The 11,135-nt window shown below is 49.2% G+C and overlaps 1 long non-coding RNA gene across 1 annotated transcript; it reads left to right on the forward strand.

Moving 5' to 3' along the window:
- Positions 1–1,823: 1,823 nt before the first annotated feature.
- LOC116103165 lies at positions 1,824–8,320 on the forward strand. Its single transcript, XR_004123422.1, has 3 exons — positions 1,824–1,930; positions 3,089–3,165; positions 8,182–8,320. It is a non-coding gene; the product is annotated as an uncharacterized LOC116103165 (long non-coding RNA).
- The last annotated feature ends 2,815 nt before the right edge of the window (positions 8,321–11,135 follow it).

Genomic DNA, 11,135 nt, shown 5'->3' on the forward strand with positions numbered 1-11,135 from the left:
CTCAGAAATCCACCTGCCTCTGCCTCCCAAGTGCTGGGATTAAAGGCATGCGCCACCACTGCCCAGCGTGTTCTGTCTTCTTGACTGCACAGGCCCCTCAGTGTTGAGAGGCCTTTGCCCTCTGCCCCACGTATGACTCTATCCTAGGATATGCTATCTAGATTTAAGTGAGTTATTATTTTTTTTTTCTGAGACAGGGTTTTTCTGTGTAACCTTAGCTGTCCTGGAACTCGTTCTGTAGACCAGGCTGGCCTCAAACGTGGAAATCTGCCTCCTGAGTGCTAGGATTAAAGGCTTGCATCAACCCTGCCTGGTGTTTAAATGAATTCTTAATAACAGATCTCTTTTCCCACGTAACCTGTACCCACTGGCTGTTCATCATCTTTGTCCTTTGTTTCCAAGATGAGATCTTGAACCTTATTCTGCTTAAGGATGTGCCATCTTACCTGGGCAGAGGTGGCTCAGGCCTTTAATTCCAGTACCCAGGAGGTAGACACAGATGAAGTTCTGTGAATTTGAGGTCACCCTGGCCTAAAGAGCAAGTTTCAGGACAGTCAGGGCTATACAGAGAAACCCTGTCTTGAAAAACAGACAAACAAGATAAAACGTGCTGTCTCTCAATCTTTGATGTGTCTGGCTTCCTCTTAGCACCAATGAACCCATTACCCTTCATGGTGCAGTGCTGAGCAGTATTCCTGGGATTGCAGAATGTTCTGGGGTTGCAGAATGTTCTGGAGAACTCACCTGAGCCCTTGGAATGTGGCCAAGTATAACCACAAATCCAAATTTTACTTTATTTGACATAGGATCTCACTCTGTAGTCCAGGCTGTCCTCGAACTCACAGAAATCTGCCTGCCTCCTGACTGCAGATATGCAGCACCAAACCAAACTAGATCAGAATTTTTTATTTCTTTTAGTTCAAAGCACTACCCACGAGTGCTACGGGGATCATAATTCTATTCCTATCTGTGTTTCTTGCACCTTACATTTGTCCCAGTACAAAGCTCTATCCCCTCCGCCACTGGTTTCAAACCTGGGGTTAAATCTGCCTCAGAGAAGCTCCTCAGCCCTTAAGGATCCAAGTCAACGTCAGCACCCACTCCTATATCACTGGGGAGCATCTGAAGAGCCAAGGGGCCCCTCCTGCCGTTCTACAAGCTCATCGTCTAAATGAACTGTGCCCATAGACCGCCTCTATACTGAGAAAGGCGGACGCCTGCTCTTCTGAAAGTCACACACTCAAATTGGGTCACACAGCAAGGGAAGGGACATGAAGGTCTCCTGAGGGGCGGGCGACCCGTGCTCCCTAAAGCACCGGTATTATGGTGGGTTGGCAAGATGCTGGGATGTCTGGGGCCCGCCAGGACAGAGCTAATAGCCAAAGCTTTCCTAGAACTAGCCGTGCTAATGACTGGACCAAGCCTGATAACGATGCGGAAACAAACACTCTAATCTGTGCTTAAGAGTTCCAGCAGGGGGCTTACAAGCACAATGCGCAGCTGCAGGTTTCCGCTCCCAATCTTCCAAGGACTTGGCCTCCCGAAACTTTGGGGTGTGGATAGGGGACGTTTTTTTCAAACTTGGCCCAACGCTCACGTATTCCTTTGCCACGGAGCTCTCCTGATAGTTCTAGTGGACCATAGCAGATGGTGGGCTAAACAGAAGCAGGCCCTTTCCTAAACCCACAGAGGAAAGCACTTTGCCTTGGGAGCAGCCCCACCCCCACCCTCGAGAGATTTAGAGGCTGGGACAGAAGGCATCCCCCTCCCTAGATTAGCCTAACCTCTGGAGAATCTTGAAACTTCTATTTACAGGGGATATCTCCAGAGGACGGCCCAGTTAGGACGTGGTGACGTTCACGCAGCCCCCACCCCCACCCTTTCGGATCTCCATTAGGAGCGCAAGCAGCAAGCGGGTTTGGGGCAAGAGGTAAGGAAGACCTGGAGAGCGAACAGGGGTGAGTGTGGAGATGAGACAAGTATGGAAGGCGAATGAGGGTCTATACTAGGAAGAAGATCTGTAGGGACGGTGGAGGAAGAGAGAGTTGGGAAGTCTTGGGGGAGGTAGGTACAGTGTGTGTAGTAAGGCGGAGCGGATCAGGAGGGCTGGGCCTAGAGCTCCTGATGGGAAGGTGCAAATTGTTCGGTCTTCTAATTCCTGGAGGTCCTTTGTACCTGCGCCTAGCGCCTCTTTAACACCTAGGCTCCCCTGGAGCTCTTTGCCCTTCTTGGAGAAGTGCTATGGCCGCTTCGCTGGACTGGAGACGGAGCTTACGGGGATTCACAAGTTTCTGTGCAGGGCGCATTCTCTAGAAGAGCTTTGGAATTAAGAAGATGAAGAGGGGAGCATTCGGGAGTACTTCTGGGTGCTGAAAGGGGTGTTTGCTGGAGGGACGGGGGAGAGGAAGCAGAGACGACTGCGCTTAAGCCCGGAGATCAGTCTTGTGGTGAAGGGGACCGCCCCGACCCTACTTAAAGTCTTAGAAGGGAGAAAGTATGGTGCTCTGCTGATGAGAAATCAGCCCGGCAGACCGGTGAGGAGGCCGAGAGACCACTGATTAGAAATGAAGAGACCCAAAAGATACATTTCAGTGTCAATGACTTCAGATTCACTTGTTAAAGCTTTGGGCAGAAGAAATAGTGGTTCCCTCAAAATACCTCTGTAGACTTAAGGGACACATAAGTGGTTGGAGTTGGGGAGGAGCCCTAGGGCAGCTCCACCTCCTACGGGACAACCGCACTACAAGCTGGAATTACCTGATGTGTACCTTCAGTGAAGCCAGTTTTGTGTGGTGCTAGGGATCACATCCAAGGCCTTAGGTATGCTAGATAAGCACTCAACAACAGAGTTACAACCTCAGCCTAAAATTAAACAAACAAGGCATTATTTATTGCGTATGTGCTAGAACGCCCGCCACGCACAGCAGGGTGTGGAAGTCAGAAGTCATCTTGATGGGGAAGGTTCTTTCTTCCTCTGGGGTTTGAGGATGGAACTCAGGTCACCAAGCTCATGTGGCAAGCAGGTTCACCCTCTGCGCTGTCCTGCCAGCTCAGTTTTGTTTTGTTTTTGTGGTTTTTGTCTCTTTAGGTAACCCTGCCTGGCTTGGCATTTGAGGTACTCCTCTTCTGAGCATCCTGCATGCTGGGATTACAAGCATGAGCCACGTGTGTATCTGGGGCACAACTCTCCCTTCTCTTTGTTCTGCCTACTCTGAGCCTAGACCTTCTGGACAACTGAGGACAGGGAACCAGGCAAAGGTGGTTTTGGTTGCCAGGGTTACCAGAACAAACTCCACCAAGGCTGCTCTCTCCGTGGCTTTGTGTGATTTCACATAGCCTTGACTTTCCTTGGTTGCCTAGCCGTTTCCCTCTGCTGAGGAATCTGCTTAAATTGATTCTAGCAAATCCTAAACCTCTTTCGACTTTAGTTATCACCTTGAAGACCCTGTCTTCAGATAGCTATAGTGAAAACTGAGGCTTCACAGTAGTGGCTTTCGGGAGACAGCATTCTATCCAAACTAGGGCCACTGTAGGCTGCCTGCTGTCTCTGAAGGCAGTGTCTTAGGGAAGGCTTGGGGTCCCTGACAGCACCCCTGCTAAGTGACCTCTGTGGCACTAGTACACCTTTCTGGAAGGTGCTCTGTGAGGGCGCTCAGCAAAGTGCTGGCCTCCAAGCCTGACAATTTGAGTTTGATCTTGGATCCTACTTCGTGGAAAGAGAATCGGCTTCCTCAAATTGTCCTCTGACCTCTATATGCATGTGCTACTTCCTTCCCCCAAATAAATAGTAAATAAATATAATTTTTAAAAATTGGAAAAACAAGCTAGGCAGGGCTGGCACATGCCTTTAATCCCAGCATTCTGGAGACAGGAGAAGGTCGATCTCTGAGTTCGAGGCCAGCCTGGCCTAAAGAGTAAGTTTCTAGACAGCCAGGGCTACACAGAGAAACCCTGTCTTAAAAAAGAAAGAAGCTGGGCAGGGGTGGCGCGTGCCTTTAATCCTAGCACTTGGGAGGCAAAGGTGGACGCAAGTGGATTTCTGAGTTCGAGGCAAGCCAGGACAGCCAGGGCTACACAGAAAAACCCTGTCTTGAAAAACCAAAAAAAATTTCTGAGTTTGAGGCCAGCCTGGTCTACAGAGTTCCAGGACAGCCAGAGCTATACAGAGAAACCCTGTCTCAAAAAAGAAAAAAGAAAGAAAGAAAAAAAATGGTGAAAAAAGAAAAGCCTGTATAAAAAGGCCCAGAGCATGACAATAAGGAAACTTTAAAATGAGGGGTGGGGGCTGGGCAGAGGCAGGCAGATCTCTCCTTCCTTAACAACTTCTATAGAGCTTCAGCATTCTTCTCAACTGCCTCACTGATTTGCTCTTGCAAGGAACAAGGAGGTGATTGCCGCAGTGCATTCATTCCTCAATCAGCAGGGGGTACGTTCACAGATTCCCCAGTGGGTACCTGAACTGCAGATGATTCTGAGCCTTGACAAAGCTGTTCTCTTTTTTTTTTTTTTTTTTTTTTTTTTTTTTTTTTTTTTAAGATTTATTTGTTATTACATGTAAGTACACTGTAGCTGTGTTCAGACACACCAGAAGAGGGCATCAGATCTCATTACAGATGGTTGTGAGCCACCATGTGGTTGCTAGGATTTAAACTCAGTTGGAAGAGCGAGCAGGTCAGTGCTCTTAACCGCTGAGCCATCTCTCCAGCCCCCTGAGGATACTTTTGAACCTGCAGTTCCTTAGTCATCTGACTCTGCTTCATCCTAGAACTGAGAAGCCAGGAGAGCTCTCCTGCTTGCTAAGTATTCAATAATACTGCATGGGATAGTGGAACAGGGAGGGGCAGGCTTTCATACTGTCCTCTGACTCCTCCTGGGGGTTCTGTCAAGTATGTCAAGTCTCCAGGCCTCTGTGTGGACTTCCTATCAGAATAATCTCTTGTAAACTGCTTCCCAGATCATAGCAGCCAGGTACAGACACTGGGAAAGCTGGGATCAGCTCTGTCTGTGGGACCCTGGGATTCATATGCTATACCTGTGACAAGGTGTGCACTTCATTCTGTGGCCTCCCACTGGCAGGGTTCACAAATCATGCCTGCTCGATGCTCGTCTTTTACATCATGGCATGGTAGCCTCATCCCCTATTTGGTGGTGTGAGCTCTCCCAGTCCAAAGATGGGACTTTATGGCTATTTTTGGGTTTTGTTTGTTTTTATTCTGTAATGATTTTTTTCTTTACATTGTTGACAATGTCTGTGTGAGGGTGTCCAGATACCGTGGAACTGGAGTTACAGACAGTTATGAGCTGCCATATGAGTGCTGGAAATTAAACTCAGGTCCTCTGGAAGAGCAGCCAGTGTGCTTAACCATTGAACCATCTCTCCAACCCCTCTTGGAGAGTTTCTTTGTTGTATCCCTAGCTGTTCTGGAACTAGATCTGTAGACCAGGCTAGCTTTAAACTCAGTACTGAGATCTGCTCAGATCAGCTAAAGAAGTCAGTCCCTTCCATCCACACAGGGTTTCTCTGAGTAGCCTTGGCTGTCCTAGAACTCGATCTGTAGACCAGGCTGGCCTTGAACTCAGAGATTTACCTTCCTCTGCCTCCCTAGTGCTGGGATTAAAGGCATGCACCACTACCATCCTGGCCTAGCTGAAGTTTTAGAGCTATTCTTTTACTGTAAGTCACTGAAAGAGTGACTCTGGGAAATAATTGATAGGTGAGTACACAGATCTAAAAGCCAGGTGTGGGCTTGTTGTGTGTGAAGCTCTTTTTGTTGTTCTTGTTTTGTTTTTTAAGAAATGATTTCTCTAAGTACTCCTGGCTGTCCTGGAATTTACCATGTAGATGAGGCTGGTCTAGAACTCACAGAGGTCCTCCTGCCTTTGTCTCCTGTGTGCTGGCATTCAAAGTATGTGCCACCAGGCCTGTGTGTAAAGCATTTTATCATAATCTGCAAGGATAATTTATTCAATAAAAAAATGTCAGCAAACTGATTTTCCTACTGAGATAATAAAAATTATCAACCTTGAAGGTGAGAAAGAGCCATGGAAGAAAAGGTAGGTGTTGTTTATAAGCTTGGACTTGAGTCTCTGAAAGTCTCTCTAACAGAAGGTCCTAGCCAATGGCCACCATGGTGTCAACAACCAGGAACATACTCAGCAACTTTTCCAGAGTAAAGGACAAACAGAGGACTTGGGACTGCCTTGACTAAATCTTTATGTGAATCTTCCTGACCCAAACTTTACCTGCAGGAGGAACTGACAGGGCCTTCCTTCCAGCAGCCTCCCTTCAGCACAATGACCAAGGACCAGCAGCTTTTCCAACTTGTGATAGTGTGCACTAATCTGGGGTAAACTTCCCCTTGCCAGTCCTACACCGAATGCCTGCACTCAGGCAACTGGGATGTGAGTTCCTGGAACATGCAGCAGAGGACACTTATTCCTAAGACCCTGCTCAATCTTCAGGATGGTGAGGTTAACATTTGTGAGCCATGCCCACGTGCATCCCAAGTTACAGTGAGAGAGGAGACAAGGAGCCTGTCCTATAGTTCTGGGTTCTCAGCAAGCCAACCTTCGACTATGGAGATCTAGGCTTCCCTTCCTCGGTGTTTGTGCTATGGGGATGTGTACAATGACCCCATGCCTTATATAAAATCTGCACTGAGGTGTATAGTAACTGTGTCTCAACAGAGCCTCTGAGAACTACAGGAGCCTAGAGATGGCTGAATATAGGTAATTGGGGCGTTTTCTTTGATTTCATAGTTTGCTTATTGTACCAATTGAGGACTGGGTCCTGAGTGCTGCCATAGCTGCTACACCCTTCCCTCAGTGGGTGAGGACTTGCAAGACGGGCATGTCATGATCCAATAAGCTTGAGCTAGCTACTCTCCCTGTAGCAGACTACTCTAGAGACTACAATTACTCCTAGAGAGCACCACAGGCTTCAAGTGTGCTATGAGGTGTAGACCTTGAGTTCTTGGGGAGACTGTAGCTCTCCGGCCCAGAGGCTCACGGGTATCCAGCCTCCACAAAGAAGCAGTATTGGCCATTCCATCATTTCTGGGACACAGCGATCCCTATGTCTGTGTTCTCTTGCTGGTCTTCTAGTTGATGGCTTGGCATCCGTAGCCCCGGAGATTGATCCACACTCTCTGCTCCTTGGAGCCCTCAGTCTCCCCAGATCTGCAGTGTTCCCATAGGCAGGGAGGATCCAGCCCCTCCCCATTCCTTAGTCATTATATTCAAGGCTTATCCTAGCAGACCCTGGGCCTCACCCTCCAAATCTCTTCCTCCTACTGGGTAGCTAGCTAACACCTGGGGAAAGAATGAGCTTTCCTGCTGGGAAGTTCCTTAATGTATTCTCTCTTCTTTCCCTGCCCTATACTCTTGGCAGTGGCCACGATGGGTGCCCACTGGTGATAATTCAAGAGGTTAAGGAACAAGGGAAGCACAGCCTGGGGTAGATGTGTAGGGCTTTGCTACTGGACAGAACTAATAGCTGCTTGCTGAGGCTAACAGGATGAAGGTCCCACACCTTCCAAGACCAGCAGCTCAAAGGGCAAAGGCCAGTCTCTGCAGCTCAGCTCACAAAGGCTGATTTTTCTCATTCACGGGTCTCCCAATTCTGTGTTCTACTGTCCCAGTTCTTTGGCTGAGTAAGTTCCCAAGAGTCTGGCCCTCTAAAAAGTGAGCCAACTTATGCCATCCCCAGGGAGGGGCCTACCAAGGATCCTGGGAATCTTCATTTTCTCATGTTGGTACACTTTGATCACATCTTCCAGTCTGTTCCCTTGATGCGGCACCCTCATCGTCCCTCACACCAATGTGATATAATCCAGTGTGACTCCCTCAGAGTGATGCTACCAATGTCCATCCACCCAGTGTGATATTCCTCATGTCCCTCCCCTCATATGACACTCCAGGTGACAAACCCCAGTGTCTTTCTTGTAACATCTTTCCCTTGATTTGAGACCTTCCATTGTAATACTTCCATGTGCTACCTCTGATATCCCTCGATGTGACACTTTCAATGTGGCCCTGGTGATGCCGCTCCCCCCAGTGTGATGCACAACCCCCAACACACTCCACACCACAGTCAAAGGGGGAGGGAAGCACAGTGTAGCAGAGCAGCTTGGTCCAAACATTTTATTTTCATCAGCTTTCCTGATTTTCATTTTTTTTCAGTTCTGGAAACTGAACCCCAAAACCTCCTCACTCATCAATGGCGAGCATTCTGCCACTGAGTGTTCAGCTTCACTAGAACATCAGCTCAAAAAAAAAAAAAAAATCAACCACATCCATCATTATAAAAAAAATGCAATAATGGTGAGAAGAAGCTACACAGACTGAACCCGGAGCCCACGGACCCCTCAGCTGGTCCTTTTACCTCCTCCAACATCAGACCCAACGTCACCCACTAGTGTGAAAATGTGTTCACACTGATTTCACACTCGTAAAGAAAATTTCAAAGATCAAGTCCTGAGCCCATCCACCTCTTTTAAGATCCCTAGGACCCAGAATTGCCTAAGCACAAACTCAGATGGATCTGCTTCAGTTCCTGTTCCAACACCCTCTGTAAAACCTCGGCTAGGTCAGATCTGCCCCAGCGTTCCCCTCCGTTCTATCCCAAGCCCTCCATTTTAACACCTGCACAATTGGCTCCCAAGATCTGCTTGAGTAGGGCCAGCACAGTTACCTCGAAGACACGGGAAAGGCAGTGCGGCTCTTCTTCTCTTACAGTGCCCTGGAGCGGACAGGAAAGCGCCCAGCCCCGGGTCCAATGGGAGGGAAGTAGAAGTCGCCTGGATCAGGAAGCAGATGCTAATAATGACTTTGGGTGGGGAAGATCTCACTGCTCCATTTTCCCATGCTCTATACCTCTTTAGACAAGATCCACAAAGAAGTATATGCATAGGAAAAAGGAACAGCCAGCGAGAATGTACCGGCCATCATTTGATACTTGCCGGCAACAGCAAGGATTGGTCCCCTGCAAAAGACAACCAGAAAAGGCTTGGGACTGAGAGCCCAGAGACAGCAGGCATTGTCATCCTGTGAAGTGATAAAAGAGCCCCGCTAAGCCCGGACCTTGTCCCCGGAGGCAAACCACCCTTACCTAGATCCAGACTGCCGGTGGCCTGAGAAGGACGCAGAGCTTGGAATAAGTGTCAGAGGACTTGGCTGCTGCTCGGTGAAGTCCTGCTGTCCTGCTGCTTGCAACCCGGGCACCCCTTTTATACATGGTTGAGACCTTGGCCAGCGCAGTCCCATGTGGTCACAGAGCTGCTCCGTGCCAAGGACCCCGTCCCACCCCCGCACATGCGAGGCCGGGGCACAAAGACCTGTTGTGAATAAACAGGTCCTTTGGCAATGGGGCCCTCAGGGTAGGGGGCTGCTGGCCCAGGAACTGGGATAGGGCCAGTCCTGGCCAGCTGCCCCTCAACACTTTTATCTCTTGCTTGCGTCAGGGGCCCGGGAAATGTATACGGAGGAGCACTGCTCATCCGGGGAGAAGGGCACTCCTCCTGGACCTGCCCAGCTCAGTGATAGCTGTGTCTCTGGGTGCTTCTGCAGCCCTGAGGCTGGACTTTGCTAGGCGCCAGGCTTGAGGTCTATAAGACAGTGTCTCATAACTGTCCTCTATTTAGCTGAAAACCAAGATTCAGATTCTTGCCTCTGGGAAGCTCCCAGGAAGCCCCACCTAGACCTCTGGTGGCTTCTATACAGAGGGTCCAGATGGGTGCTGACCAGGAACCCAAACCCATGGAAGGTATTCTGTGGTACAGAGCTGACATGGGCCTTGTCTGTTTCCCAGAACTCCCAGGGGGTGGTAGAAGACATAGTTGTTAGGTTTCATGAGCAAGAAACCATGTCCAGCATAGAGGGAGCTCTTTAGAGGCATCAAAGACCCAAGGATATCACCACACAGAGACTGCACAAAAATGCCATGCCCTAGGGTCTCACGGACTACCCCTGACAAGGCATCTCCCCAGGATGTGGGTAGTCAGAGACTGTTAGGAAGTAGAGGTCTCCGTGCTTCCATTTCTGGGCCTGTCTGTGTTGTTCTTTGTTCCAATCTGCAGAACCAGAGCCCAAGTACAGCAGACATCCAGATGCATACACCACTCTTCACCCAGGCTGGGCAGCTCAGCTCTTCAGAGTGCTAGCTGGTCAGTACCAGCCAGGCCTTGGAGATAGCCAGGCCCGTATGACAAATGTCTGTAAGATTCGGAGGGAGGCCACACTGCCTTGCTAAAGCAAGACTAAGGCTGCATCTGTAACCATGAGTCCAATGAGCCTCAGCACAGCCCTTGGGTCATCCTCATCCTCCTGGGGAAAAGCAGAGTCTGGCCCAGATCCTGAGAGCAGTGGACAAGGACAGAATCCCTGGAAATGGGCACATACAAGAAAATCCAGGGAAGACCGGTAGCTCAGAACCTTCCTGACAATGCCTGGGATGGAGCTCAGACCATGGCATGATAGATAGCCCAGGGCAGGAGTACTTGAGAACTGCAGACCCTGAACTGTCATAAGAGCTGGGTTTAAGGAGCTCTGGGGACCATGGGGGGTGACAGGATCTACAGACCATATTCCTCTGAGAGCCATCTCCTACCTCATGCCCATGGACCTGGTCATTTTGGCCATGAGAGAGGTCAGTGGTGGCTGATAGGCATTATAAAGAGTGGCTGGGGGCTGGAGAGATGACTCAGAGGTTAAGATCACTGACTACTCTTCCGAAGGTCTTGAGTTCAAATCCCAGCAACCACATGGTGGTTCACAACTACTCGCAATGAGATCTGATGCCCTCCTTCTGGTGCATCTGAAGACAGCTACAGTGTACTTATGTATAATAATAAATAAATCTTTAAAAAAAAAAGCATATGCCACCATGCCTGTCCTCAGACACATTTCTGAGTCCTTTGGGTTGGAGGAAGTATTCTCAGGGATACTAGTTCGTAAGAGCCCCACTTACAAATTTTCCTGGGCCTAAAAAAAGAGCACTCAGAACCAACCTTCTTGACCTAAGCCCAAAGGGCCCCCACAGAGGCCCCATCCCCTTATGTCTCCATCTGGCACATCATGAAAGCTGCCTCCCTTCTGCAGCTGCAGCTACAGTGTTGTCCCCAACCTTGGGCTATGGC

The sequence above is a fragment of the Mastomys coucha genome, unplaced genomic scaffold, assembly GCF_008632895.1.
Source record: "Mastomys coucha isolate ucsf_1 unplaced genomic scaffold, UCSF_Mcou_1 pScaffold21, whole genome shotgun sequence".
Classification (NCBI taxonomy): domain Eukaryota; kingdom Metazoa; phylum Chordata; class Mammalia; order Rodentia; family Muridae; genus Mastomys; species Mastomys coucha.